The sequence below is a fragment of the Copidosoma floridanum genome, unplaced genomic scaffold (genome assembly GCF_036245765.1).
Source record: "Copidosoma floridanum isolate Cflo_tuat_1 unplaced genomic scaffold, Cflo_Japanese_pri ptg000030l, whole genome shotgun sequence".
NCBI classification, from domain to species: domain Eukaryota; kingdom Metazoa; phylum Arthropoda; class Insecta; order Hymenoptera; family Encyrtidae; genus Copidosoma; species Copidosoma floridanum.
In genome coordinates this window covers 11201273-11225157 of record NW_028321907.1, presented here as the reverse complement: position 1 = coordinate 11225157, position 23885 = coordinate 11201273, and the positions used below count along the sequence as shown (strand labels likewise).

Here is a 23885-nt window from a genome sequence, read left to right as displayed (position 1 = left end):
AAATAATATTAAAAAAAAAAAAGTATACATGAAACCATCGTTACTTTGTCATTATACGAAAGGGAGAGAGAGCGAGAGGCACGAGAAACGTAAGCGATGATAAAAAGAAAGGCGACGGGTTTAATTGAGAATCAGCTCACAGTCGCGTCCCGCGTAGACACGTAAACTGTAACCCATGTGAACACGTGCAGGTGGCGCGGTATAGTTCCAATTTTTGCTTCCGTCTCCGGCTCCGTTGCTACGAATCTAACGGATCCATCGTTATTCAACCTTTGGCATTATTCTGAAAATATCCATACAGAGCAATCGCATTGCGCGTAAGAGCATACACACGGTTAATGGCCCGTTACGCACCTGCGTGTATACGTGGAGTGAAAGAACAGATTGCGCGTGTGACGGCCTTCGTGTGCTTGTATTGCCATTAACAGCGTTGCTTTTGCTCAACTAACGTGCAGGTAACTACGCACCTGAGGGCAAGAAAGCCACGGCTTTTTTTCCACGACACTATACATTTACGATTCGCCGTACAACGACACTTTGATTTGTCATCTTTATATTTTTGGTGGTGATTATTATGTGTGTAGTTTCAATCACAGCCGCATCGGAATCACGTGATTTTCAAGAGGCGAGCGGTAACGTCGCAATCCTATAAAGTGAAAGATAAGACCAGCGCGCAAAAACAGACAGTCTCCTTGTGGCGTCATTTCGCACAATGTATAGCTGTCTTGGTGCTCACACGATGTTGTTACCAGGAAGCTGTTCTTACGAGGATGAAGGACGAGGAGTGTACAATTAATCCCACCGCAGAGCCCTCAGGCACGCCACTAGTAATTGGTGAACTGCAAAGCCTGAGACTTCTTCACACTTACGTTGCATCGGATGCGTGTACTTACGGACTTGTCGTACGTCGATGATTTCGTTTTATTTTTCACGATTGCTTTGTCATCGGCAAATTTCTTTCCGTTTCCTCACTACAGGTGTGCATGTGTCTCTTCGGCCGACCAGTTATCTCTCTTACCAGATGCGGGGCTCTCTATAGTTGGAGCTGTTTTTTTTTTTTTTTGTTTTATTCAGATGTTTTTCGATGCATCTTGCAACCATTTATTTTCTTCCATCGCTTGGTCCCTCCATTTGAAAGCATATGTGCTGTTACGTCGTACATACAAGAGTGGACTATAGAAGTAGAGTAAGTCGAGTTCAGTAAGACGTGGCTGATCATTCATGCATGACAATGCTCGCACACATCTCAAGCAGCAAACAATACATTTTATTTTTATAAATAAAATAGCTGACTCTGGTTATGTTGTTGTATGTACACTCAAAGTTTAGCCAATCTTGAAAGGTTTGGAAGGGCCCTTACAAAGTTCAGGGGACGAATTTACAAGATACAACGATGCGAGCGCATCTTTTTCGTCGTCGTAGTTGCGGCAGTCTTGTTTGCGAATGACTCGGGAGGTATTTGCATTGATGCCCACATGGGAGATTTTTCAATCACCACGAGGAAAAAAAATTTCTAGCCCACAAGAATTGCAAGGGAAAAGCACATAAAGTTTAAAGTCGTTACTTTGGATGTTGTCGTTGCCAGTGCGCATCGAAACACTCTGTCTCAAATACATCCCGTCGTGGCAACGGCGCGCAAACAGCCAAGAAAGCTGCAGGGGTCACTTGCTCGTCTGCTTTTTCCGCGTCGTCGTCGTCGGTAAAGGTGACGGTGACTCGCGAAAGATGCACATGTACACGTAACGGTGATGGAACAGCAGTCGCGACATGCGAGTCTCGCAGTATCTTTTTCTTCTTCTTCTCCCACATCTCGTCAATGCCAGTGCATCCTCCTTATCTATTGGACCAAGAGAGTTGAGAGATACTTTAGTGCTACATTCGTTCTTGCAAAGTGGCGTCTGCAGGGCCGGTCCGGCGATTTTTGTGTTTTTCGAGCGTAAAAAATGGTATATCCTTGTCGCGAATCGGTACGTGTGCCTTTTCCTCTTGGATTTTAATAGTACAGACAATTAAATTACGAGGAGGAGAGAACTAGAGTACGCGTCAGTTTTGCTCGAAATAATACATTCGTTTGAGCTACTGTACTTATTGTCGCGCTGTATTATTTGAGATAACAGTAAAGTTGTCGAGTGAATCGTTGGATACGAAACACACGCGAGTTGGAAAGACCCAAGTTGGAGTTTGAAGGAATAACGCTAAAACTTGATTAAATTGGCTGCAGGTTGGGTGTTAGTTTATTTTTTTTTTTTTTTTTTTTTTTTTTAATGAACCTTTGAAGCTGTTGAAAATGTAAGAGTTACTTTTTATCTCAAGAGTTATCCGATTGCATGAGCTATGTTTGATTTTCAAGGGATCCAATTAGTTCAGCATCAATGCTGGCGTTTTCTTTGTTATCTGTAGGCTTTTCTTCCGAATTAACTGTCAGTACAACAGCACAAAAAATGTCTGAACGCAAGAACGTCACGGTCAATTATTTTTTCCAACATTTGATGTTCTTTCCCGGCATTTTTCTGAAAAGCAATATACAAACACCTTACAGCTCTAAGTTTCAGTCCTCACAGGTCTTATGTGACTGTCCTCCTGATATCAGTATGAAATTTCATTTGTTTTTGAAACTCTAATAATGCTTGTCAATCTCTGTGTGTCAAAGTCTTTGCTTTTTTCATGGCATAGCATGAGTCTCAGTATCATTTTATTTATTTTCAAATGTATCTGCAAAAACAAAACAAAATACGTATCTTTAACACTTTCTCATCATGATTGTGCCTATTTTTTCATCAAATGTGAGCATTGAAGAAACGGACACTTTTAAAGAACATATAACATATCTGAAGAATAGCCAAAGAAAAACGAAAAATTAAGCCAAGTTCCCGGAGGAGATATGCAAATGCTAATTCGATGATACCAATTTCAATTGATCGGTGTGTGGTAATACGTGCGTAAAAATAAATTGTGCATAACAGAGAGAAAGGGACGTACGTGTACGAGCATAACACTTGTTACGTAGTATGCGAATGCGTAATCGTCGCCTCTATCCAGCCAGTAACGAGTGTCCAGCCTTTAATTACAGCGCGAGATTAAAGATACGTGTGCAATTTTCAGTCTCTAATGTGTATTATGAAACCCACAGATACTGGGTCACTTGAATTTTACTAGAGTTAATTTTTTGTTTTTTTTTTGTTGTCTTTTCAAAAGACTGTGCACCTTGAAGTCTGAAGAAAAATCCTGACGTTATTTCAAGACTTGGTAAGACTTTCCAAGACCTTTGAAATCGTTGAATGATTTTTAGGGTCTTTAAAGGTATTAAAGTGATTGTCCTAGATATTTCTAAAACCTTTTAATGACATCAAATGGCTTGAAAAGACTTTTAAAAATGTGCATGTGGCTATTATCGCTTCGCTGGAGTGATCACATTTGCACTCACGCATGAATCACAATGACAAGCTTTATGACATTTTCATAACACCCATCAACGATCAAGTGACACTGTCTCGGGCACGTCTTATAAAAAATTCGCATTCTGGTGGTGATCTTGTAAAATAGAATCAACAACAACTTCCCATTCCGAGTGCAGAAAGATAAACGAAACGATGCATCTTTCCTCTTCACTCTCATCCATCCAATTTAAATCGGCTGGCACATATTATATATACTCCGAAAGAGAAAAGCGAACGCACGCACCTTCACCAATACGCAACCACTTGACCGTCTTTCCGTATAGGAGTAACACTCTCGAAAAGAAAAGGCCGAGATGTTTCGGCCACACAGTGTGTGGGAACCAGGAAGACGAGTAAAATCATCGTCTTGGTCGCTGGCGCGACAAACCGGTATTTCCAGAGCCCATCGCCGCCGCGCCCTCTTTGTCAGCCCGCGTGACCCCGAAATACATATACGTGCCCGCACACGCGCCCCCTGTCCGCGTGTTGGTTTCAGCTCCTGGATGTTGATAAGCCTCACGCGTTACTAGGAATTTCACTTCGAAAGAATAGTAGCCCCTCAGGACGTGGCTTTGCGTTTTAAAGGGAGTATACCAGGGAGGGCGACCTTAACTCGGGTTTATACGTGCGTATTGTTCGGCACTTGTGTACATTGGAGCTTGGTTTGTTTTTTTCAAAAAAAAAATAAATTTTATCAGCCAGAGCTGGGATTTCAGGAATGCGAGTGGGTCGCTCTTTTCACTGTATGTAGGCTTCTTCCATCTCTTGATGTGGTTCCAGATGGATCGATGTCCATATCGACAGGCTCAGGTTTTACCCAGTATTTAACGAAATTACTTTCAGCAATCAGTGCGTTACATTTTGAAATAGAAGGAAGTATTGTAGAAAATGGTCATAAAATAAAAAGTGTTTCAGTATTTCATTATTCGATCGATTACTACATAAAAAAATTTCAGTGTTTAAGACTTGATTGCACAACTTTACTGTTACAAACATTTATGTGAAGTATAATATTTTATCTGATCAGTAGCAATGGAATTCTAGCGAAAATGGTACACGATACTGTCAAAAAAAAAAAATATATATATAATCACGCCCAAGGCTAAAACAGTCATCAACATTTCTATTCGACAAATAGCATCTAAAACTTCGGATTTCGGTCATGATGATTCCAACTGGCCCATGACTTTTATTACTTTCAAAATTAACGAGGCACTGATTTCGGGGCTTGATTTTAGAAATTTCACCTAAAAAATCATCATCAGTACATAGCTAGAGCCAACTTTCACCAGAAAAGTATGTTTACAAATGGCTACTCAGTCAGCCTCCAAATTATAACGTCGTTGGGTCTTAAAATTGATTTTCCGAATGGAAAAAAGATAAAAATTTTCTTAAAAATGCATGGCCACGAGAATACCTCAATCCAAATGCATCGAAAGTCCATCTTCCCGCTGTACTAGATTTTCCTTCTCGCTTTCCATCGAAACGCGTGAATCCAATATCTTACAGTCTAGTAATTCTTTTAAAAGCCAGAGTCCGCTCTATTGAACTACACTTGCGCTCGATTTCTTTTCATTTCACTTCTTCGTGCGGAGAAACCACCAATAGTTTCAACACGAAAGATTTTTTTTTTTTTTGTTTAATCGAAAAATACCTCATCGTGAAGGAACTTTGGAAAAGTTTTTCAGTTTAAGTGAATTCCCTGCGCGAGTTTTTGATTTCGGTAATGAGTGATTATCGATTTTATTGTATCCATCCAGAGAAAAGTTGTAGATTCAATCGAGCACAGCTAACTAGGTGCTTATAGTTATGAAAATCAAACCAGAAAACTTCAGCCCAAATAGAGCTGCATGTTAAACTAAATTTTCTGCTTATAACTTCGTTTATACGCTGTACGAACAAAATTTAATAATAAACTATGACAGAAACGACGTAATGAACTCGTAAACTAGAGTCTACGTACACGAGCCATAAATTTTTGGAAAATGTATGAAAGCACGCTCTTGCGTCTAATTATCAGCTTTTGAATACTGAGACTACAAGGATACCCTTTGCTTACAGCTACATGTATGATACATTGATAATATTTCTGAGAAGTGTGTTTTTGAATGCCACTATACTATACTAACTGTAGCACGTTGTAAGCAATTGGATTTATTCGGAGTTTGGTGGCTTTTGTTGTTACTTGCCTTGTTTTGACGAATGTTACATAAATATCAACCCAACGAGGAAATGCATCCACTGTGAATTCAAAAGTGTGGAGGTACATGTTCAAAACAGAGCATGAAAATTGCTATTTTTTTTCTTTTTATAGTACATATTACGATGATGGTAATAAATATTTCACGAACAATAAAGTCGATAGTACATCAACTACTTTGCAATTATGTCTAAACTCAACTATTGTCTTTCCTGTGACAATTGATACAGTGCTGTGCAATGCTAAACATTAAGGGGGTTCTATTGATATGCAAAGGAGTATAGATTCAGAAAAAATCCCATAAAATTGGAAAATGTTGTTCCTTAGTATGTTGTTGATACCTGCGTAAATTCTAGTGATTACAAGTATGATACATTGTTTCTTGCATCATTTTTTTTTGTCAATCATAATATTGCCCTCGTTACACTTGATGCGTGAAAAAAATTTGAATAGGATCTTCACATCGAGATGGATAATGCTCTTGTATCATCGGAAGATTTGCCAATCAGCATCAGGTGTACTTTTTCAAGCGAGACTTTGGAAGAAAAATGAAGAAAAAAAAAGAGTTCTAAGAAATTATTTTACAGAATCTCCCGTTTTTCAATACCGAGCAAAAAGAAAAGTGAATAGGAGCGAATCCCATTAGCATAATAACTTTGGTTCATATTTTGCACTATCAGGGACGTTGGAATTCAACTAAATGCATGCCTCTCACTTTACACGGGCGCATGCAGCTTTTGCAACAGAAGTAACAGCATCGACTCCACGAGCGGGAGAGCGCGTATGCGTTTGAAAAGCCAAGCAATTAACTGTATAACACGTATAATGACCCTCCTCCTTCTCCTCGGCGTAATTGAATATTTCGTTCTCGTTTGTTGCACCCCGACACATGTGCACCGGCAAACGATACGGGTAACTCGCTCGTACATGTGAATGGATAATAGATACTTGACAATCGACAATAGGCACGTGGATAACTACATGCAAGTACACGAGAATGTTACCACAAAAAAAGAGGTATTTGGATTTTAGCGAATCTTACAGAGATACCTTTGAACTTTTAGAATATTTTGAATAACGTTTAGACAAATAATGCATTGTGGTTGAAACTTGGGACCATATATGTTAATCAAATCTGAAAGTATTGACAAATGAAAAATGCAAGTGATTATGACTTTTCCTTTTTTATCATACCAAAGACTTGTTTTATCAATTTAAAATTAAAAATGGTCAAACTACTCTAATGTGTGCCAAAACAGAACTTTTGCGCCTTTTATCGAGATGACAAGAAATAATTTTACTTTCATCTTTAATCACTTGCACCTCTGTAGATCATATTTAACTACAAGTATTTCAGCAATGATTGTTGTTTTCTGCGTATTACAACGAGAGTACTCTTATTTGATGTGAAAAACTTTTTAGTTAACAGTAAATGAAAATTGCCTTAAGGATCAGTACAATTGGAAACTTTTTTTGGTGATCGATCCGAACGTACATTACAAAATTACATCCATGTCACGACCAAAATCACTCTCGGGCCACTTAAGGTTTCGGTTTGCATGCTTGGCTCGGATTTTCCAAGTCTCTCGAATCTTACCTCGAACGGCTTGTACAATCAAGCAAAAACAAGCACTCATATACACACACACACACACCGCATTGTCCCTTTACTTTACCACCACCAGCTTTCGGATGATCGATCGAAAAGTTGCAGCAGCAGAGTTGCTCAGGTTGCACAACCAACCGTAGCGTAACAGCAGCAGTTCTGCGTGCGCGCAATTAAGGTAACAGACTACGGGTAGGTATACATGCACGCATGCGGGTATGCGAACGCGCAAACGCTTTCCTCGACAAGTTTGCGGTGTAGGTACGTGTACGCGGGAGCGCGTGTGTGAGTTTAGCATTTGGCTGGGCTCAATGGGTTTTTATGTGCCCGCGCGGTCTGACCACGCTTACGTGAGCAATGCACGGTGGCTTTAATTAAGGCGATTTGCCGCAATTTGCCGGTATACTGGGCACTGCTAATATATATACACTGATACTGCTACCGCGTAAACGGGGCACATACGTGCATTGGCTCACGCATACGAGAGCTTTGCTTCTAAATTCTCGAGATATTTCCAGTATTGGATCTTTTTCGCGTAGCTTTGGAGTTGGTTAAGTTTCCGAATGCAAAATATGCTTCAGGTGGTTTTGTAGGATCCATTTCTCATATGCTTACGGTCTTGGCAAGCAGCAAAAAAATTTGTTGCTTCCTGAGTGATTTAGAGGAGAAAATTTACCCACAATTACGTACCAGTTCATTACATTCCTATACTTACTGAGAAACGTTGTTGAATGATGAACTATTACTTACACGCATACCCATATAAACACAACGATCGAATTTTTCATTTTGCTGCTTCGTACTGAAAGTATTTATGAATAAAAAAAAAAATTGTTCTTGAACTGAAAACAATGTTATTTTGTTAAAAAAATAATACGTTTAATTTTTGTCTACTCATTTATATTAACACTGTGTAGCTCGTTAATTAATATGGATACGACATTTGTCCGCATCAAAAGAAGTTGAAAAAGTGAAAGATCACAGTCCATAATGATCGACGTACAATAATAATAATAGCGCTACACATGAAAAACTTGGTTACCTCTTTTAGTAACGAGAGAGCCGAGCATGCCGGAAATGCGTATGCAGTTAAACCGGTTGTTCCATTGTCAGCCAACAGTGATCGAGACAGACTAATGACAAAAGTAAATAAATAAAAATAGTAAGGGACAAACTCACAGTCTCTTATTATTCTACAACCACAACAGATGAGCCCAGCTCCATTAAAATTTGATTGGGCCTCTGCACAACCGTACTCACATCTACTTTCGAGAGTTTGTTATTGTTTGTCTCACGTAAAATCTTAAATACAAGAAAATGTGAGCAATTTATAAAATTTTACAACAATTTTGGTAGACTATACTTGACGTTTTTAAGTGGAGGTAGATTTTACGAGGAGAGTACCTCAGTCCTCTGGAAAATTGATTTTGATGACACTTGGATGAAATTGGACGAGTAGGATATGAGATTCTGGTCCGTTTGAGAAGTCTCAAGTGTTTTTCGACCACAGCCCTATTCACTCTTGTGGTAAGGATGACTTGTGTATACAGTGCTGTGCTAATACGTAATGTCAGTCAGCAATTTTTTAATTGTCATTTACATTTTTTTATCTCTTTGTCTTCAAACTTGTTCACTGTGCAACTGTGCATTACGATGTGATGTTTGCGAAAATGAACACTTCTATTTTACGTATCCAGAATTTTCCAAACAAAAACAAACATTTTTTTTACCAATGACATTCTTCTGCAAGTCTCCTTATCTAAGGAAGCTGCAGTGTGATTACTCAAATGGTTGTAGTATATTAAAAACCACATTAAGTATTGAGACTAGTAAATTCGACGCGTATTAAACCAATAAAATAATAAATTACTGTTACTCGTAACGAAATTTCAATAAAAAGACCATCATCAATCGCGAGAGAAAAAAAAACGTTATCTCTCTCACTTTCCCTCTTCCTCCACTCGCGCATACTGGCAACAAACATTTACGAGTTGCACCATGAACCACTTTATTGGCGCACTAAACTTTGCAAGGTCGAAGCTTACTGTCTCGCACTTGGAGTAATTTCCTTCGTCAAATCTCCCTCCCTCTTTTTTCTAGAATTTTCCAAAGTTTCTAGCGTTTTAACAACAAAAACTGAGGTAAATGCACTCGGAGCCAGCTTCTTTACAGCTCAGCACGACGTATACCTTATTCGTACACATCTCCAAATGAAACGACACATTTGGTTTTCTAAAAGAAAGTCAGAAATGAGAAAGTGCCGCTGGACGCTGTCTTTTAATTTTCAATGCGATTAGCTGTTTCTGCTGCGCTGTGTCTCGTAGACTCGTATACGAGTGAGTGCTGGTCTTTCTCCGTATACGTATGTGTAAATGGTCGTGAGTGGATACTTATTTTCAGTGCGACTTGCTCGAGAAACGTTGTCCCTCTTTTCGCCCCGTTTTGGCTCGCTTTTGACTGGAAAACAAGTTTTTCGAGTCTCGACGGAAATATACACACCGTCTTCAATATAATTAGTCCCAACAGAAAATTATACCCCCATACAAATACAGGGTATACCTACGTGGTGCATCGTAATTTGATAAAAAGATTAATCAGGGTTAATTTGCTACTATCAATAGTTTTTAATGCAATGGGGGAAATAATTGATATCTCAAAGGACGATGGTAAGAGTTAGATCTGAAATTGGTGGAAAATATCAATGATAGTGCAATAAATTCAAATTATCAACAAACCAAAGCTTTCAAAGAAGAAAAAATTTCCATCCATGTACTGTACGATGTGACTTTGTATTTTCGAATAAATCACGAGCTTCGTGTTTCATTAGGTCGTTCAAACAGGTTGGATCAAACAAAAAATCCACCGTTAGTTTTTAGCTCTGGTATTTGAAAAATCCTGTTACAAATACACTTTAATATAAGGTAATCCTGAATTCGAGTCCAGATAAATTTTCACGCTACTGGATTAACTCGAGCATGTGAAACAGAACCAAATATTTACGATCCGCACGCAAGATCGTTCTCCTAGTTTAAAAGTCAGATATCGGAAATTTCGAAGGCTACGTACTCTCTGCGCGGGATAGCGATCAAATGCCGTCTCTTGTGCGATATATTATACTGACCTATTTAATAAAGTGGTTAAATAAAAGTCTTGCAACCTTCCGAGATCAAGGAATCCAATGTAACCTTGGGCTCGTCTGGTCTAACTGTTGTTTTGATGTACAGTAATCCGTGCTACGGCGATAAAGTTAAAAATGTATTTAATTTTGATTTTCCTTCAACTATTTATATTACAATACTGTCTTATTAGAGTGACCTGCTATATTTTAATGATTGACATATTTTACTAAAATCCTATTTTAAGTGTGTCGTCCCTCCTTCATAAACTAGTTTATATATACGTATATAACTAATTGTAATAAGCAGGTGTACTCTTGGATTATTACATTTGATGTGTTTTTTGTTTCAGGTAAGAATAATTGTATATTTCCCTGTATGCTGTGAAAATCATATACTTCATACGTCGCCCTCATCTGTTTGTGTGGTCAATACTTCCCAGTACTGTAAGGTGTAATTATTTCTATATTATTTTTTATAACTTCATTACATGCTTTATTCAGGCTAAAATAACATAGAAAAACTTACAATTTGCTTCTCAATGTGCTGAGCCCTGAGATGAATCTATTTTACTGAATGACAAGATCATTATTATTAAATGAATTAATTGTAAATTTATCATTTTATTTGTTTGATGGTGATTCAAGTTTAAAAATAATACAATTCTTATCCAAATAACATAATTTTACCGCGGAGCATAAGTGTAAATTAAAGAAAATAAATAACAGTAATGAAAAAAACAGAGTTAGAAATTTTAGTTATTTTTTTTTTTTTTTTTTCCATCAAACAGACACATGAGAGGCTCTCGATTTGTTCATAATACCAATTAAGCTCGAATTCCGTACAGTCATTAGCTGATCTAAGGTATACGTACCACTTGATGGAAACCAGATACTTTGAACTTTACCAGATATACTTACCAGTGCACGTAACGATACTCTCACAGTTTAATACCAACAATAAAGGTGATGACAATCGCAAAACACTATACGGAATCATGATTGGCAAATAAACAATGCATCCTCTGATGAAATTGATTTGAGCGTTTAACCTTAGAGCATACATGATACTGATTATTAATCCTCTGTGCGTTTGGCTCTCCGCTGAATAGGATGTGCGTAATAAAACGCGTGATTGAGCGTCAACCATTATTTCACGCATTATTGTACAGCTATTCAACGGTTAGTGGCACGCGAGAGAGTTACCCGGAGAAACTCTCTTTCCATAATCTCCTGACAAATCGAAGCGAACGACCTGCCCGCGGAGATGTTCTTCTCCTTCGTCTTTTTTTTTTTTTTTTTTTTTTTTTTTTCGTTCATCCAGCTGGCTATGGCCTATCTATCAAGCTCTGCGTGAATTATAGCTCTACGAGTGGCCAAAGAACCGCTAAGGACGCGAAAATTCTCCGGGTTGTTGTCAGCTAGTTCTCTCGTTCTGAGAAGACAGTTCGTCACAGATATTTTGTGCGCATTCCCGTCTCAAGAGGGAAAATAATCTCGATTCGAGGCTTTTATTTGCGTGAGGCAATAACTCAAACAAAACGAGTGGCCAATAGGTATAAACAGTTGGCGAGTTTTTGCTACAGTTTTTATGCAAAGTTTTTACCAAGTAAACCTTGATTCGAACAAAAAATTGTAAGCAAAGAATCATCAACTCTAGTATATTAGTTAAAAACATCGGGTTTTTTTGGAGTAGACATAAAAATTATTCAAATTTAAGCTTATTCGTTTACTATCGATAAAACTAATGATTTATAACTTGACCGATCGATTAAGCTTGAATTTAATCGTTTCAAAACAAAGTTGAAACAAATGAATTTTTTACTTGTGCATCTCAATGGAACCAAATTCATACATCTTACACCTTTGAGTAGCTTACTAGCATGTGTCTTTTCCAAGAATTATATGGTAACCAAACGTTTTTTCACATCTTTGTTCCTTGCACACATCAGTGTGTGTATGCATACAAGCAGTACGATTTTATTTTTAGTAATAAAAACTTTTCCACATTTGTCACTTACACAAAAAAAAAAAAATCGTGAATGTGTAGAAGCTTATGATAATGGGGATTATACCAGTTTGAATGAAAAATAATCCACATCTTAATCCCGAAGATTATTTTTATAATAAAAAAAAAATTCAGCAGCAGCATAGCAAAGTAAATTTTGAATATTTAAAAACTCAGGAGATCAATTATTTACAAAACATAGTATGGTAGGAATAAGAAAGCAAATAACTGCATCGGTTCTTCCCACAGCAACAGTGATCAAGAGATGACAAAAAAAAGAAAAAAAAGGAAAAAAAAAAAAAACGAAAAGTCTTGTCTCGCAAAGAAGTAATGATGCGCGAGCAATAAGAATGCCGTATGTATTAAAGAACGGCGTCAGATTTTTCTGTAGAGTTAGTGTTAGAGCTAAGGCAGAAGACAACGACTATAACATACACGACCGAAGAAGGAAAGAAAGAGACAGATAGTGAAAAGCGTAACTGAGCGATGGTGAGTTTGTTCGTGCCTGACGGACGACGACAACGACAAATCGGGTGGGAAAAGAGAAAGCGGGTCAAAGAGCCGTGCCGTAGTGGCAGGAGTCTCTTATTACCCGCACCATACTGTCTTCCGCCTTTTTTTTTATCCTCTCTTTCTCTCGGGTACAGGAATAATCAATGCCTAATATTACTTCTTTTGCGTAATTAAATGTACCGCGGTCGTCGACCTTTTTATTCCAACTGCCGGAAGTTGGGAAGTAAATACCAAGGTAGGTACACACGTTTTTACTCGCCGTCGACTTTGGCGAAAAATTCACTCAACATGGGATCCCATCCGTCGTCCAATTAAACAGTTTTCGTTGTACTTTCGATTGTTCTTACGATCGATGCTGTCATTGTTTGAGTATCGTATTCCCGTACCGAGCAGCCTCGCAAAAAAAAGGTTTCAAAGCGTCAAAATGTGAGGAGAAAACACACTATTACGAGATCGAACGAGCTCATCAATCACGCGAGTCTCGGGGTACAATTTTCCAAGTTATTACCAAACGCAAGCAGCTCGGCGTTTTCGACGGAATTGCAGGCTGCGCCGCACGTATACCCTAAAACACGCCGTGCGCGTCTTCTTCCTTCCACTTGGCGCATTATAATATACCACCACAGCGGTAAAGTCGGCACACGTATACCGGCAACTCGGTGCATTGACTCATTTCGCATGGAACAGGGGAGCTTTCTCAATAAGGCGAGCGAGCGTTGCGTAAGCTATACCGCGCGGTCGTAAGTCCAATCCCTTCCCGTACCGTCCGCAAGTGCGTGTACGCGAGTTTTGTAATTCAATGGTTCTCTTTGAGACGATCCACGTGTTTCAGCTTTTCATCCTTTCCAGATTTTCCCTCGAATACTAGAATTTCCAGTCAGACGACCCAAAACTACTAGTGGTTCTTTCTTTTTTACATCCATAAATGGAGACTTGAAAATCCAACTGAGATAGAGACAGACGAATAACTCGTTCCAGGCATTCTAAGCTTTCATCCGTGTCCAGCTGCATAGCCAATTATTATCTTCATACCTCTGAGTTTATACGCCTTTCATTGTCTTGTCTATCGCATCAAAAAGATCCCAGTGGCTCCATGCTCTTTCCAACTCTCCAGAGCCTTGACCACGAGTACGTGAACACAAACATACACACAGAAAGGAAAAGTTTTTTGCGCGAATCCAGTCTTCCGAGACTCTCTATCTCTTGATCCCTTTAGCTTTCCAGTACCTCGGCTTTAGAAGGAGTCAAAACAATGCGTAACGAGCAAAGTCATAATCCACAGCTCGACTCTCTTCGCAGCTTTTTTTTCTTCCCATACTTACCTTTTGTACTTCCAGCTCGTGAATTTCGTTTCAAGGGAGACATGCGAAAGAGCTGTCTAAAACATAAAAATCATTTATGTTGAAAACAAACCTTGTTTTTTTTTTGTTTTTCCAGCAGTCAAGTGCGTAGCGATTCTCTTCCGTAGCACCGAGTTTTTCCCGTTGCATAAAATTCACTTTGCTCAATGCCATTATATTCTCGAGTTATAAGTATACAATGAGCATTGATACAGCTTCCTTCCTTGTTCGCTTCATTTTTTTTTCTTCCATAAAAACTTTCTTTTCAACTTTCTCTGATTCAATTCAACCTAGTTCATATACTTGGTTGGCATTTCCATCGCCGGTCAATTAAGTCAATGATCGGTGGATATTGTGTTTGTTTTTGCTTTAATTAGGATGAAAATTAGGAAAAACCATGCGAAACCAACTACCACGTGCTCGTACCCGTGTATACCACACATAAATAGATCATTCTTTGACATCAAACCACGTCTCTAATGAATTTATGAAACCCCAGGGAGAATCCATTGAATTAATCTTTTTGTTCCAATTAATTGTGTCTTACAGCTAATTATATAACATCTTGACGTGGATGAAGCACAGAAAGTACGTGTTCTCATCATTCATTAGCAGCGTGGTTTCCCGAATTTTATGGTGTTTACTTTTCGAAACGGTCGATACAATTATGACCACGAATTTCCGCTGTTTCACGAAACACGACCCAAGTAAGGCCAGATGTAACGGGAGAAAAAGGAAAGTCACTATAAGAATCCATCTAATCATACGATCATGCCTCGATAGTTTATCCCTCTCTCCATGTCTCGGTTTAGCTAAGGAGCCCGATAGCACCTTGCACAACAAACGAAATCGTCGTCCAAGTGCCTCGCGAATCGTCGATGTATATAAGGGTAATTTGCATAAGGTAACTCTTTGTTGCACAAAATTTTAATTTACTTTTCAATTGCATCGAGCACACTTTGATCGTTGATTTTACATAATCCAAGAAATTTTTGAAAAGGTGTGCTATCGTTAAAATATTGATGGAGAGGGATACAAACAATTCAAACATATATTTACCACACTGTTGTTCATAATACTCAATTCTAATTGTGCACGTCTCTCAATAATCATTGAGCCTCTTCATTTATAATTTTTTTTTTTTTTAACTAACAAAACTTTTATGTACAAGAAGTACACAATGTAAATAAAAGTAGAAAAAGTTACATTTGTTCTCTACAAGCTCGTATAAGACGTTTTTAAAGTGATAAAAGCTTTGATACTAAATAAATCTAAAAAAATATTGTGCGAAAAAAATGCTTTAGGGATACAAATACAAATTTCGAATATTAGTATAGCGAGTAAATATCACTAAAGAAGTACTATAATAAAAAATAAATTTCATAATATAATATGCATAATGAACAGTAATAAAATAGAAATCAAGAAATAATTACAGATATTATTTCGAATTTTATGGGTAATAATTATTTATTTTTCAACATTCGTGTATTTCTTGTATACCTAATAAAAAAATCTTGTATTATTTAGAACCTAAAAATATGAAACAAAATTTTAATCCATGCCATTCAAAAAGTTAATAAAAATTATTAAAAATCGTAGAGAAATTTTTACTTAAAACACATTAGTATTAAAAAGCTCCAAAATTACCTTAAAGCAACTGTACAAAGCGATTCAAAATAATGTATAATTTCTAACAAAAAAGTATCATACGTGTCATTACTTAAAATAATATTTATAAATAACAATTCATAACTTACTAGAAAGTAAAATAATTTAATACGATATAGAAAATGATATGAGTATACACGAGTATATAACTCTATTTCATCGCTTGTTACGACAACCCACTGACAGTGATTGCACGTATATTTAAATAAACACGACTTTCATCAAATCAGTGGGCCCAGTAGAGCACAAAGCTTTTGCATCCAACTCATTCTTTTGTTTATGTCTCTTAAACGAGTAAAAAATCGAAACTTAATGAATGAAATTGCTTTCTACAGCTCTAGCATGCAACAGTAGTTCGAGGTAATCAACTCACGAGTATACTAGTGATGAGCTCGCCAAGTTGTAAATTTATCCACACGCGATCGATGAATAATTCATCGTTGAGCTTTGATTTCTCGGGCTTTTAATCAATGAAAGATATCTGTGAAATTCAGAAGAATTTACACGGATCAATAATTCAATACAAGGCAAAAAAATTGTTTTGATATATTTGTAGACTGAAAAAAAAAAAATGTTTCCATCAGAAACATAATAATTCTTACTCTCGGAATTGTATAGCATATGTATAAGTGACAAATAATGTATATGAATATGTTTTTTTAAGCATGCCTTTTCATATTGACAAGCAACAAATAAACTGATCTATGAAAGAATAACGACAGTAGACTTGCATAAAGTTACTGTTAATTTCTTAACTGATTTATTTGTTTTTAATTATTGGGGTCAGTATAAAAACAATTTTTTATACGATTGTTATTGCCACATTTTCAGATAAATACCTCATGCTGCTCAATTTTATTATATTTTCCTCCTGTTTTCTGTCCTTGGTAAACTGTTTACTTCGCAAGTCAGGAAAGCTACGTGCGAACGTATAGACATTTTTTGCTGTAGAAAACTGTTTTTAGTGATGGAAGAACAACAATACCTAGTGTAATCAATAATACACAAAAGAAATCAAAAAGGCAAAACGTTGCAATACAAGTGTGCAATACAAGCATTAGTTATGCATTTTAGAATTACAACCCATTTTGAGGTAATTTATACACGTACTGAAAAATATATTTCGATACAAATATCATCTTCATGTCCCAAGTATATAACACAAAAATACTTGAACACAAGCAGTAGGATGATTATGTGAAACGGAATTCCAGTTTAAGCATTCCCAAAGAATGCCGTAAATTTTTATCGATCGCGTGTACGCGCGGGCAATAAAATAAGCCACTCAAAGCAATTATCCGAATGCTCAGTTCGCTCAGTGCACCCGTATAATGATAACAATATCAACGGCATGTACCGAATATCCTTCTCCAAAGGAGCAAAAAGTCAATGCGTATAGCATAAAATACAATACGCAACGCCCGGCCATGAGCCTCGTGAGGGTCACCAAAGCTCCACTGGCCCAGAGAGGGAGAAAGAGAGCTTTAACATTGATCAAAGCGCCAGGGAGGGAAATTGCGTCATCATTTCGCTCCGCCCGCGTGCCCTTACTCTCATTCCTTCCCGTGTAGTCGACACCACCAACAGCGTCCCGATTTCAAAGGTCTGTATTCATTATGATATACGTAGGCGCCCCGTTCCCATGGTGTTTACGCCGAGTATCGGCAGGCTAACTAGAGAGAACTACAATGCACGCCACCTGTTTCTTCGAAGGCAGCACCTCGTTAATGGTTCACCTTGCCGGGCTAGGGCGAAGCTGAGCATCCGTACGCGCGTAGCGTCGTGTGCTTGTAAAATTAAAAATATTTTCGTAAGGATGAATTTCTCTCGCAGGACTTTTCGCAACTTCAATGTCTATACTTTTTTCTTTTCCTTTTTTTTTCTTCCTAGCTAAGTAAGAATAAGAGGGACATGCCACATGGATACTCCAATAGCTTACTGCTCTCTAATGAGCAAAGCAATGCGTATATAAACACGCGTGCGTAATAAATCAGTGCCAAAGCGTCTCGTTGGGTAAATAAATACATCATGATGTCGTATGCGGGTATTCTTGCATCCCAAGATCGACGTTCCAATTCGGAGTGTGCGGTGTAATGTGTTTGGTATTATTAAGCGGCGCATCGGCAATTTTTTCGATCTTCAATCGACCCTATCGCGGACTTGTGTGATCCGTAAATTTGTAATGCATTTGACGTCGTTGCGTGGAAAATGGAGGCAAAGACAGCGGGAGTTTCAGAGCGTGAGAATTTTCCGCCAAGTAAGAAAGTTTTTGTATGCTGTGGATGTTTATTTTCCCACCTTCTCGACGAGTTTCTCAGGATGTATTCCTTGCAGTTATATTTTGTTCGTGAATGAGCGATTCTACGGAAAGTATCCATCGTTTGAAAAAAAAAAAAAAAAAAAAAAAAATTGATGAGGATTTAGCTTTTGTTTGTAGTGCAAAAATTGGTCTGATTTTATTCCAAGTGCTATTTGAGGAGTATCAAAAGTAATTTTAGTTACCCTAAAGAGTCGAGATAGCATTCAAAAATATTTTAAAAAACAAGAACAATGATTTTTTGAGCTATAGCTCATTACATATGTTTAACACTTATTCAGCCTCAAAAGATCATCTTTGGTCACTATTTTATTGTGAACTTACGAAATTTATTTTACTCCCTTCTATAGAAAAAAAAAACAAAAATCTACCATCACTATTTTCGTTGAACATCGAGCTTTTGCTTGAGATTTTTTGAGTTTAAAAATTGTTTAAGCACAATTTTTAAAACACTAATACAATTTACCTACTTTTTCAAGATGGCCATGATATTTTTTTCGTCATTGACATGACATTTTAACGAAATAATGCAAAGGGCGTACAATTTATCTACAAATCACAAAACGGACAAATGCGCAATGGTCAACACCTGCGTCATTGAATGAAAAAAATTCCCACATTCGGTACCCGAGAGAAATTCCCCGTCCCGAGACTGATAAAACTTGTTACCACTCTCGCAACGGCTAATTTTACCCACAGCTCTCCCAGTGAGCGGGAGAAAAAATTTTATCAGCGTAAATGCTAATCAAGGCGAAAGTCAGCTCTGGGACTGGCATTGGCACGTTGTGGCGGCGGCATTGAACTTGCCATCAGTTTCATCGCGGCCTTGCTATGGGAAATAACATCTGGTTGCACTACCATAGCTTCTACGAGCGTATACATATATATGTATACATATATATATATATACCCTCAGCGTACACACGTACTTTGTTTTACGTATACATGTGCGCAACAACGACGCACAGCGCGGCCATCGTAACGGCGAATTCCGGTCAGTGGGCGACCTGATCTCCTATAACATTACCCTAGTTGCTGATGCCAGCAGACTGTTGCCGCGTCGGTGAAATCGTCTCCTCCTCCTTCCTCTTTTGGCTTTCCCAACAAACCGATTTTCTTTTACTTATGAACGCATGAAAATGTATACTTGCTGCATTGTTTGTCCAGCGATGGATTATTCAGTAAAATTGCTCTGCACCGAAGACATCGCCACGCAATTTTCTATTCACCGAATCGGCTCTGTACCTATATAACATTGGAAATGAGAGGAATCAAGGCTACGCTTGAGTTTGATGGTTTTGTCGATTCTGTCATTGGTACAATCCAACAATCATCGATTTTCAACTTATACCCTTAGGGCAGCTAAAAAATTTTTGTCTGAAATGACTATTACAAATTGTAATACAACATAGTATCACAGAAAAATTATTACAAAAAATTTATTTTTTTTTAATTTGGTATGTAAGAATTTTAAAAAACACGCTGCTCCCGAGTACACTGAATTAAGTAATTTCAAGATCTGTATACAGTTTTCTATAGCTCGTCTTACCACACTTGTCTGTTTCTACTGAGTAATACAGACTGATGAGAGTAACAAGTTTTCTAAGATTAAAAAAATTAAATCATAAAGTATGTGATTTAATTGATTACTCGTGTATTGCTGTTGTATATAAAAACATTATTACTAAAAAAATTTTTACATTTATTTGGCTTATATGAAGAAAAAATATCGCACTACTCAAAAGTACACTGGATTATATCATTTCATGATCTGTGTACATTCTTCTATAGCTCGTCTTACCACACTTGTCTGTTTCTACTGAGTAATAAGACTGATGAGAATAACAAGTTTTCTAAGATTAAAAAAATTAAAAAAAATTAAATCGTCAGGTATTTGATTTAATTAATTACTCGTATATTGCTGTTGTATATGAAAACATTATTACTAAAAAATTTGTTATATTTATTTGGCTTATACGAAAAAAAAGCATTACTCAAAAGTACCCTGGATCAGATCATTTCAAGATCAGTATACATTCTTCTACAGCTCGTCTTACCACACTTGTCTGTTTCTACTGAGAATACAGACTGATGTGAATAGTAAGTTTTTAAGATTAAAAAAATTAGATCGTAAGGTATTTGATTTAATTGATTCCTCGAGTATTGAATACATAGAGAAAAAAATGTGAAACGCAGTTATTTATTGTACGCAGCCAAAAGTAAGGGCGATATTATTTCCTACAATAATGCGTACGATTAATTTTTTTTACCACGAATAGTTTTTCTCAAGTTTTGAATATGCACTCTTGATAGGAAAGTAAAATTGCATTAGCCACGTAACTTTTGAACCTCATTCAAAAACATGAAAATACTAATACAGCGTTGCAAAAAATATTTTCATTAAAAATTGATCACCCAAAGGTAGCTTAAAAGTTAATCATAGGGCTTCATAAAATTAATGTTTTGGATGAAAAAAAAAACACGTTGTACACAGATTCAAAAAAATATCCCGCACAAAAATCTGGACAGATCAAGCTCTCACTTTTTTCGCTCTCGCTCGTGTATCACCTTTATTAAAGCATTTTGAGTCAATTATTAATTATGCACACACGAGCATCGCTACATTCGAAAGTAATAGAATCGGTTAATCGGTTATTTCACCGAGCAATTGTTAATTTTTTATTTGTATGGATGCGTGTGTACAGAGGCATCGCGCGTGCAGTAATAAAAAAAAAAGAATCGAGACGTGCCACGTGACCCGATAGTTGATTGCACGGAATTAATTGATACCTCTATACTATGTCTGTACTCCCTTCGATTTCACATTATTTTATTTTCACTTGTATCCTCCATTCAGAGCGTGACTACGAATATTTTATTCTCAACACTCTTCTGCTTCCTTTTATTATAGTGTTCATGCTAATTACTCTCTGCTGCTAATGAATTCGTCTTATCGACATGCAAGGAATTTCTTCGCCATTGAAATTGAATACAAAATTTATTTTCCATTTCAAGAAGATTATAAGATAACAAACGCATCAAATATCAGATATGATTTTTTCATACTTCTAATTCTTGCACAAATATTATATGCCATTACCATTTACTAAAGATATTCATCACGTTCAACATTTTCTTATGTTTCAGTACAAATTTTTTTAACAAAGCCATTAAAAACATAGATGTGATGATCATGAATTTTTATGAGAATTTATTATTCTCCTAATACTGGACTTTTACTTTGTTGTACCTTTATAAAATAATTTTTCCACGTAATATGTATCATTTTTATCTTCCTGATGAACTGTATTATATTTCATACACTGAAAGTTTGTAAGTTCAGTAGAATACGTTTCAATAAATTTACTTGCCTAAAAAGTTATTGAATATTTTTAAAAAGCCTATAAAAACTGAAAAAAGACAATAAAAATTTTGACATATTATTGAAGATACAAATATTTGCTTCAAACTACTTGGATGCATTTAAAAAAAATTTTATAACCCAATAATCCTTTGAAAAAATACATTTAGAGGACCAGCCATAAATTAGAAGTAACGACTCAACCACTCGTTCAGCTCCCTTGTGCTTGAAAAATGCATTACTCTCGGTTGTGTTCGCAAGCAACGAAAGACTCCCATCATTATAAAACACCTTTGTTTATAGTTAATTACCAACAACCAGAAAAAGAAGGGGCTGCAACTGTTGCGTACACATAAATGTACATGCGCACACCTGTGGAAATAGTTCATTACACTCTTTTTCCTCCTTGAGCCATTGCTAAGCGTACACTGTTATTATATTATCTACGTGCACTTTATAATAAGCTGAGAGATTCCCGGCTCATTTGCGGCTGACACGTACTTACTTGATGTTGGGTTACTTTTTTCTGCACTCATAGCACACGTTTCTCAACTTTTTGTTAGTTTTGTAGTAAAAGTAATTGCAAATTTTGGAGAAAAAAAATGTTATATTTTTTATACGATTATGTCAATCAAAATCATTTTTTTAATACTGTTTTGTTTTATAAATTTACAACAAAAAGCTAGATTAAACAAAAAATGAAAGACAAAAAAAGACATTTTTTGTTTATCAATTTCACAAACAAAGACATTAAATATACTGTACTTTTAAGAAATGAATGTTTTAGTTTAAACTGAAGTAATTAATTTATCTCATTGTAATAAATAAGTCCAAAAAAATTTAAATACATAATGAAAAAGATAACTCAAGTGGATTGATTGACATCACTTTTATGTACAAAATTGAATATATATTTCAATAGGAATTTTTACATGACAAAAATATAAACTATACAACACCAGAACAAAATTAACAGTGGCAACATGACAACCGCATTTAAAAAATTGAATCTATTTTCGTAAATAAGAATGTAATCAATTTCTCTTTAGCTTAAGATACACATTTTTATCAGCAGAACGCAAATAAGAGAACTATTTTTGTTCAATCGTTAGCCATGCAAATCACATTTCGTAAATTGCGTTTTCCCGTTTAATACACACGCGACTTTATTGTAAATTGTAAATCTACGTGATATACAGCCAAACAAGTCGCATGTCGAAAAATACACGTAAAGGTTAAAAATTATTCGCACATGCATTTGCTTCATTGTTGTTGTTGATACCACTACTAGACAGTGCAAGCTCGAAGCGTAATTTACGAGCGACCGAGTAGATCTACAACACGAACATGTGCGCACTACTTGGCATTACATCTGTTGGTACGATTAAAACGCATAACATATCCAAAAACAAGAGTGGCGTGTATTTTTTTGAATTCGCAAGTAGTAACACCTGTTTGTGAAAAGCTTAGTTCGGAGTTCCGCGGATTTTTAGTTGCCATCTGTTTATTCATGGAGATGAGACATGAAGGTCAACGAGAAAAGAAAAACCAACAAAAAACGTTAAGAGAAAGGATCAATTTAGCAAAACATGTTTAGCGTACCAGATTACGTATATTATTTTATATATTTTTTAAGTTGTAATTCTACATAATTACGGTGTATCTTTCACTCAACTGTTTAGAGTACAGTCATCAGATAAAAAAAAAATCCTGTAAAATTACAGATAGCTCCAAACATATTAATAATATCTTAAAAATATTTTTAGCCTCAAAACTATTCACTAGCCCACACATTGTATATAATATAATTGTGAAGTCCTCCTACAGATTTCGCAATTAATCTTAACTTGAATTTTAAAAGCCCACGATTGAAATCCATATGACGTACAGTTCAAACTCGATTTCTGAAATTCAAAGTAGGCTTCAATATATCATCTACGTGGAAGCCCACATACACTTGTTTTTTATTTATTCTTCAATGGGGTCTCTCGCCTACGGTGATTAGTATATCAATAAGTCGGGCACGCTTTCCATACCAAGTATCAATTCAACAACGAAAGAGACACCACTGAATTTTGAAAAATCGCATATTCGTGTAGCGTCAATGAGTTTTGATAAAAATGATAAGCCTCATTAAAAAAAACTGCGAGCAGAGTTTCGACCACCCAATAATCGCACGTTATACAGAAAATCATCTGATTACGTATGTTGCACGCATGGTTCATTGGTATGCATTCGAGTGAAGACAATACAATTAGAATCGGCAGCTCTGGCTTTTTGTGTGTGCTTTCTATAGTCAAATTATACGGAATTCGAG

The 23885-nt window shown here is 36.5% G+C and overlaps 1 protein-coding gene across 1 annotated transcript in view; it reads left to right on the top strand.

The window, feature by feature from the left end:
- Positions 1-23885, top strand: part of LOC106636770 (uncharacterized) — a 57197-nt gene that overhangs the window by 3786 nt on the left and 29526 nt on the right. The window lies entirely within an intron of this gene.